The following is a 9,115-nucleotide window of genomic DNA, read 5'->3' as shown; positions in this document are numbered from 1 at the left end:
ATGCAATCTCAAAAACGACAGAATGATCTCTGTTCGTTTCCAAGGCAAACCATTGAGTATCACAGTAATCCAAGTCTATGCCCCAACCAGTAACACTGAAGAAGCTGAAGTTGAACGGTTCTGTGATGACCTACAAGACCCTTTAGAACTAACACCCAAAAAAGATGTCCTTTTCTTTCTAGGGGACTGGAATGCAAAAGTAGGAAGTCAAGAAACACCTGGAGTAACAGGCAAATTTGGCCTTGGATGCGGAATGAAGCAGGGCAAAGACTAACAGAGTTTTGCCAAGAAAATGCACTGGTCATAGCAAATACCCTCTTCCAACAACACAAGAGAAGACTCTACACATGGACATCACCAGATGGTCAACACTGAAATCAGATTGTTTATATTCTTTGCAGCCAAAGATGGAGAAGCTCTATACAGTCAACAAAAACAAGACCAGGAGCTGACTGCTGCTCAGATCATTAACTCCTTATTGCCAAATTCAGACTTAAATTGAAGAAAGTAGGGAAAACCGCTAGACCATTCAGGTATTAACTAAATCAAATCCCTTACGATTACACAGTAGAAGTGAGAAATAGATTTAAGGGCCTAGATCTGATAGATAGAGTACCTGATGAACTATGGAATGAGGTTCATGACATTGTATAGGAGACAGGGATCAAGACCATCCCCACGGAAAAGAAATGCAAAAAAGCAAAATGGCTATCTGGGGAGGCCCTACAAATAGCTGTGAAAAGAAAAGAAGCGAAAAGCAAAGGAGAAAAGGAAAGATATAAGCATCTGAATGCAGAGTTCCAAAGAATAGCAAGAAGAGATAAGAAAGCCTTCCTCAGCGATCAATGCAAAGAGATAGAGGAAAAGAACAGAATGGGAAAGACTAGAGATCTCTTCAAGAAAATTAGAGATACCAAGGGAACATTTCATGCAAAGATGGGCTCGATAAAGGACACAAATGGTATAGACCTAACAGAAGCAGAAGATATTAAGAAGAGGTGGCTACAATACACAGAAGAACTGTACAAAAAAGATCTTCATGACCAAGATAATCATGATGGTGTGATCACTCACCTAGAGCCAGACATCCTGGAATGTGAAGTCAGAAAGCATCACTATGAACAAAGCTAGTGGAGGTGATGGAATTCCAGTTGAGCTATTTCAAATCCTAAAAGATGATGCTGTGAAAGTGCTGCACTAAATATGCCAGCAAATTTGGAAAACTCAGAAGTGGCCACAGGACTGGAAAAGGTCAGTTTTCATTCCAATCCCAAAGAAAGGCAATGCCAAAGAATGCTCAAACTACCGCACAATTGCACTCATCTCACACGCTAGTAAAGTCATGCTCAAAATTCTCCAAGCCAGGCTTCAGCAATACATGAACCGTGAACTTCCTGATATTCAAGCTGGTTTTAGAAAAGGCAGAGGAACCAGAGATCAAATTGCCAACATTCGCTGGATCATGGAAAAAGCAAGAGAGTTCCAGAAAAACATTTATTTCTGTTTTATTGACTGTGCCAAAGCCTTTGACTGTGTGGGTCACAATAAACCGTGGAAAATTCTGAAAGAGATGGGAATACCAGACCACCTGACCTGCCTCTTGAGAAATCTGTATAAAGTTCAGGAAGCAACAGTTAGAACTGGACATGGAACAACAGACTGGTTCCAAATAGGTAAAGGAGTACGTCAAGGCTGTATATTGTCACCCTGCTTATTTAACTTCTATGCAGAGTACATCATGAGAAACGCTGGACTGGAAGGAACACAAGCTGGAATCAAGATTGCCGGGAGAAATATCAATAACCTCAGATATGCAGATGACACCACCCTTATGGCAGAAAGTGAAGAGGAACTAAAAAGCCTCTTGATGAAAGTGAAAGTGGAGAGTGAAAAAGTTGGCCTAAAGCTCAACATTCAGAAAATGAAGATCATGGCATCTGGTCCCATCACTTCATGGGAAATAGATGGGGAAACAGTGGAAACAGTGTCAGACTTTATATTTGGGGGCTCCAAAATCACTGCAGATGGTGATTACAGCCATGAAATTAAAAGACGCTTACTCCTTGGAAGGAAAGTTATGACCAACCTAGATAGCATATTGAAAAGCAGAGACATTGCTTTTCCAACAAAGGTCCGTCTAGTCAAGGCTATGGTTTTTCCTGTGGTCATGTATGGATGTGAGAGTTGGACTGTGAAGAGGGCTGAGCACCGAAGAATTGATGCTTTTGAACTGTGGTGTTGGAGAAGACTCTTGAGAGTCCCTTGGACTGCAAGGAGATCCAACCAGTCCATTCTGAAGGAGATCAGCCCTGGGATTTCTTTGGAAGGAATGATGCTAAAGCTGAAACTCCAGTACTTTGGCCACCTCATGGGAAGGGTTGACTCATTGGAAAAGACTCTGATGCTGGGAGGGATTGGGGGCAGGAGGAGAAGGGGACGACAGAGGATGAGATGGCTGGATGGCCTCACTGACTCGATGGACAAGAGTCTGAGTGAACTTCGGGTGTTGGTGATGGACAGGGAGGCCTGGTGTGCTGCGATTCATGGGGTTGAAAAGAGGCGGACACGACTGAGCGACTGAACTGAACTGAGAAGGATTTAAATGAAAACAAATCATGCAATTGTTGGAGCAGGAAAATAATATTCTTTAAATTTCTAACATCATTACTGATCTTTATCTGCTTATTTTATCAGTGACTGACAGACATGTCACATCATCACAGTGTGATTGAGCTTTTATTTCTTTTCTCAGTTTTGACAGTTGTTGCTTTATGTATTTTGAGTTATATTATTAAGTGAATTTCAAAGTCAGAATTTTTATCTTCCTGGTTGATTAACCCTTCAGTCATTATGAATTTTGCTCAATTCTAGTGATGCTTCCTGGCTTAAAATCTCTTTTGTCTGACAGTAATATCAAGACACTAACTTTCTTTTGATTAGTGTTTACACTGTATATCTTTTTTCCATACTCTTACTTTCTACTTTTTGTGTCCTTAAACTTCATCTCTTTAAAACAGAATAATTTTTCAAAAATCCAGTTTGACAATCTTTGTCTTTGACTTGAAGTATTTAGTCCATTTATACCACATGTAAATATAGATGTATTTGGGTATCAATCTACCTTCTTCCTATTTTTCTACTTGTCCAACCCCAATCTATGCTTCTTTCTCTTATCTCTTTTTACAAAAAACCTGAGTGTCCATCATTAAACGACTGGATATACTGCCGTACATCCAAACACCAAAGTCATATGCAACTGTGAAAAGAGGGATGAAACCATCTCTGTGATTTCTAGAGTATATGTTTATGTGGAAGAGGTGGAGAGACGTGTTTATACTAGGTTACAGTGTATCTAAGAAAGGGTGTTAACCCTTGAACAACCTGGCTTTGAGCTGTCTGTACACTTACATGTGGATTTTTTTTTCCAGTAAGTATGATCTATAGTACTGTATGACCTGTGGTTGGTTGAATAAGCAGATGCTGAACAGAGGGGAGGAAGGAACCTTACACGTCACACTGCTGGGCAGTCGTTGCTCCTAACCCCCACATCGTTCAAGGGTCAATATATTTTCTCAAGTTTTTTTAAAAAATATAAGAATGAACTACAACCTTTTAAAATGGTTAGCTTTGGGGGAGGGAGAAAACTGGGTAGACAGGACAGGGATAGAAGTTGGATTTCTTGAAGTACTTTGTTCTACAGATTTTACATAGGATGAAAAAACTTCACCTAATTATAACACAGAAATACAATAAAGAAAATGCAATTTTCAAATTTTGTAAAATAAAATGAAACTGTGTATATTAGTGTCTTAACACCACAGTCTGGATCATGAGAAATGCTACCAGACAAAAGACCTAGTTTGTCCAAGAAATATATTGACAGAAATAAAAGAGAAATGTCAGAGAAATTTACAGATTGAAAAAGACTTACAAAGCATCAATTAACTTCAAGTGTGCAACTCTCCTGGATCTTGAATCAGACATACTGTAAGAATGCAAAAAAAAAAAAAAAATTACACCAAGCAGGGAAATCTAAGCATTCGATTGCTTTTTGATAACATTAGGAAAAAAATTTAAATGCAACAAATCTATGTCACTGTGTTTAAAAAGTTATCTTTAAATCTGTACAGTGAAATGTTTGCAGGTAAATAATATGATGCTGAGACTTGCTCCAAAATAACAGGAGGCGACTGTCAGTGGTGGACTATAGACCGGAAGCAAGGCCGGCTGGCTGTCCAGGCAGGTGGGCAGGTACGTGAGGGTCACCGGAAAAGAGAAGAGGCTGCTGCACTCTTGGAAGGATGCGATGGTAGCGGCTATAAGGGGCTGTTTGAATAGCCTCGTCACCAAGCCTCTCGGCCCCTTAAAGGGAGCTCAGGCCGAAGCTTGGAGATGTCCGAGCACGCGCCTCGGCGGCGCGGGGACGGCCCCTCCCGTCAGCTCTCCAGCCTGGCCTGGAGCGCGCCGGCAGGTGGTCGCGAGCCGAGGGGTAGAGTCGCCGTAATCGGCGATGCGCCTGCGTAGCGAGGCTCTCCCCGCTTTTCTCAGGATCGCCCGTGCGCCTGGCCCCGCCTAGCATCCCAGAATCCCCTTCAAGCCGGAAGCGGGGCTTCCGCCGGGGACTACTGGGGCTCCTGCTCTCGTGGTGCAGGGAGGGCGGCTCTGGTCCGAGCCCTTCCCCGCAGGAGGTGAGCTTGGCCTCTGGTAATTCCCTCCCTTCAGTCTGATGGCGGCGTACCGGGAAGGGCGAGGGTCACCCGCCACTGGATGAACTGCAGCGCTCGGGGCGGGCGGAAGGTGGGCTTCAGGCAGAGGGGGCTTATTTAGCGTTCTCAGAGCGGGAGGGGAGGACTCAGTGCCGAGGAGCCACCTCCCTGTGGCCTGTGGGAGATAATTGAGAGGTGCAGGATCAGGGTTGGAGTGAACACTTACCTGGCTACGAAATAATCTAAACAAGAGTTGATGAAAGGCCGTGGGGATGTAGAAGAATGAACTATAATATGAAGAGGTAAAACCCAAACCTGATGGTCCAGGGAGTCACTGATCACATGGCTCTGAAACGTGGGAAAGATCTGGATGAGATACCAGAATTGGAGGAAGGGGGAGTGCATCATTTGCTAGGCAATTCTCATAAAAAGATTTGAATTTAAAAGACCCAAGGGGACGGGAGACAAAAAAACTTTCAGTGCTGTCACCTCATCAAGTGCTGACCAGTACTTTGCCAACAGATGTCCATCTAGTCAAAGCTATGGTTCTTCCAGTAGTCATGTATGGATGTGAGAGTTGGATTATAAAGAAAGCTGAGCGCCAAAGAATTGATGCTTTTGAACTATGGTGTTGAAGACTCTTGACAGTAACTTGGACAGCAAGGAGATCCAACCAGTCCATCCTGAAGGAAATCAGTCCTGAATATTCATTGGAAGGACTGATGATGAAGTTGAAACTCCAAAACTTTGGCTGCCTGACGCAAAGAACTGACTCATTTGAAAAGATCATGATGCTGGGAAAGATTGAAGGCAAGAGGAGAAGGGGACAACAGAGAATGAGATGGTTGGATGGCATCACCAACTTGTTGGTGATGGACTGGGAAGCCTGGTGTGCTGCAGTCCATGGGGTTGCAAAGAGTCAGACACAACTGAGCGACTGAACTGAATCTCATCAAAATAATGTAATTTTATAAAACTGTAGGTACATACTTTTTGTATTCTGAGTTTTATCATTACTTTAAAGAAAGAACTCAACCAAGTGCTGGAGCCAAGGGTTTTCCCTCACTGGGTGTATGTGATCTGGGTGGGCTTCACCTTCCATGTCCACACAAAGGACTCAGTCCTGCTGACAAGCTTACACACACATTATACATATCACAGTAGTGCACATGCTTGCCATTTTTAATGGCTACTGTGTTCTAAAGGTGTAGTAATTATAGTGAAATATAGAGCTATGAGGAAGGTAACAGAAATAAAGGGGTGAAAGTACATTTACAGGCACATGCAAGTGAATTCATACTAGAAGAATAAAAGAATGAAACTTAGTGGCATTAATTTTTAAAGACCAAATAAAAGTTTAGCAAGAAAAACTAGTACTTTGTATGAAACAGATCCTCAGAACTCTGATTTAGATCAGAAACCTGCTTTAACGTGATGGGGAGTGTGATGAGCCCAACACGGTAAATCATCAAGACACGTCAGTCAGACCACCACATAGTTGGTATCATTCACTCAGTTGCTCTCAACTGCTCTGTACTTTGGAGAACGCAATGGCACCCCATTCCAGTGTTCTTGCCTCGAGAATCCCAGGGATGGGGGAGCCTGGTGGGCTGCCATCTATGGGGTCCCACAGAGTCGGACACGACTGAAGCGACTTAGCAGCAGCAGCAGCAGCTCTGTACTTAACATGCTTGCCAGGTTAACTGAAAAGCTCCATCCCTCTGAAAACTTACTGCTCATGGCCTTGGCACAAGACCTCTCATGGTTAAGTGTGTGGTTTTCCAGGTACACATAAACCTTGTGTTCCCCCCGGTTTTGTTGGCTCAACAGGACTTATTTGCTCCCCAAATCGTTTGCCTGGCTATGTAATTATGTCTCCCCATTACAGAATTAGATATTATGTAACTGGTGAAAGAAGGGCAGAGTTGCCTTTACTGCAGACTCTTCCAGTGGTTGGAAGGACTCAGCCCACTTGCCAAGTATGCCCAGTAGCAGAGAGCATGCCCATTGCCCAGATCTGGTTTCTAAATTGCTGCCTATAAAAAAGAGCCAGGGATTCCTGGAGAAAGGGCTCATCCCATACCTGAGGTATTGAGAGTGCAAGGTGAACTGGAGATAGCTTTGTCAAAGGCCATTAAGTGCCCAAAGGTTGGAGAGGAAACGACAGTGGACAAAAGGGCTACCTGAAGGTTTCTAACTGGCCAAATCTGGGATAATCAGAGAATCTGAAACAGTGATCATAACTGTGTAGCACCAAATCATATGTCAACACTGCTGGTGACTCCTGACTCTTGAAAAATCGGTAATTTAAGGAAAGACTTGAGTGTGATCCCGTCTCTACTGCAGTCCCAGCTGATGAAGGAAAGCTCTTCCTTACAGAATACCAGTCAATAAATGTAGGAAGAAGGACAAAATTAGAAAATTTCATCAAGTTTTGCTGAAATAATAGATTCTGGCAAGGATCATCATCATTGGATCCCCAAAACCACCAGGGAAAATGTTGCTGGTAAATGGTCTACCTATGCACTACCACGTCACTGCACAGGTTATCTGTTACCTGCAACAGCAAGGACATCCTTTTAAGTTGGGAAGATGTGATCAAATTTCGTATCACAGTGAGTCATCCTTGTTTTTCTTGGCTGTGCCACGCAGCATGCAGAATTCCCCAACCATGGATCAAACCCATGTCCCCTGCATTGGGAGTGCAGTCTTAATCACTGGACTGCCAAGGAAGTCCCTAGTCAACCCAATATTGAGACTTTTGATGGGATGCAATATGAAATACATCTGTGAAGTGTTAATGTAAAAAATATGTAACATGAATACACCAAGCCTTTGGCCCTAACTGCTAATTTACAGAAACTACAGGAACAAGATAAACCACATGTACAATCTGTTAAATCCTGAAAGACATTCTACAACTGACCTGCTCTATTTAGAGGAGAAAAAACGAAGTCCTGGAAAACAAACCTCAAGGCAGGAAGCTATTCTGGGTGGATGGAACAGACAAGCATCTGTACGGCTTGAAGATGGAAACACAGACTGAGTGCTTGGTAGTCGGGAATTAATGTTCATTTTTTGAGATATGTAATGTTTTTGTGGTTGTTTTTATGAGATGCATGGTTAGTGTTTAGAGGTGAAATGTCTGTAAGTTACTCTCCAGTTGTTCAGTAAAAAATATGGCAAAATGTTAATTTTTGAATCTAGGTGGATATATATAGTTCATTTTATTATTTAACTTTTCTGTATATTTGAACATTTCATAATAAAAAGTTGTGGAAAATAAGACTACCTGTTTAAAGAAAAAACTTCAAAGCATGGATCAGACAACTGTAAAAGTGGGAAAAAAACGAAGATCTAGGATTCTCCACGATTATTATTATAAGGGCATCAACTGCCTCAGTGTTTTCAGCGGAAGACCTTATAAATGTATTATTTACATAAAACACACAAAGGTAGGAAACACGGATTAATGCAAAGAAAGGCGCTATGGACTCTAACACTCCACACTTTCTTTCCAGGAGAATAAAGTATAAGGTATGAAGTGCTGTTACAAAAATTGCACCTTAAATACAATGGTTATTTTTTTTTTTTAACATAACTATGGCATGAGCATAAACTGAGAATTATGCAACCTTGAGAAAACCTGCACTTTGTGAAGGGTGATTCCATGACATCAAGGTTAACTACTAGGAAGACAAGGGGAAAGCAGCTTCTTGAAGAAAACGCTGAAGAAGAGGACCTGGAAGATGCTGGCACTCCAGGTCCTTTGCCACCTCCCCCTCAGGTCCTTCCAATATCCAAATGAAGCTGCATGGTTCACACATGCTTACAGTGTTATTAATGGCACCAGAATTTATATCAGGTTTTCCTCAGCTAGCTCAGAAAAGCTTCTTACATAAAGATGTCCCATGACTTTTTACGAATACCCCCGGTAGAAAGATTTGGGGATTATAGTTCTTCATTTTGAAGTCATTCCTATTAGTAACAAATGGCCACATTGATTATGTATTTCTTTGCATGTATGCACCAAAAACTATAAAGATATGCCAATTTCACGCCACATCAGTTACTCTACCTTATTACTCCAGCCTAACTTGACTACATATTCATTAACTCAACCAGCATATCTCAATCACCTACCAAAGGCAAGGCACTGAAGGAACACAAGCAGAAGGGAAGGTCAGCTGTCAGCACATGGTCTGAAGTTCTGAGAGTGCAATGCTGTGGACAGTACATACAGTAGTGGTTTCACCTATTTCTAATTGTGTTTCTACCAGTTTTCCTTGTGTGCTGCTTGGGGCCCCAGTTATTACTGTTTAATAATTACTGCAACGGTGATAGTTTCTGCATCAATGCTTTTTCCAATGAAACGTCCCGTTATCTTAAGAGTAATCCCTATTTTACTT

Source organism: Capricornis sumatraensis, chromosome 8 (assembly GCF_032405125.1).
Source record: "Capricornis sumatraensis isolate serow.1 chromosome 8, serow.2, whole genome shotgun sequence".
NCBI classification, from domain to species: domain Eukaryota; kingdom Metazoa; phylum Chordata; class Mammalia; order Artiodactyla; family Bovidae; genus Capricornis; species Capricornis sumatraensis.
This window is presented reverse-complemented; position numbering follows the sequence as displayed.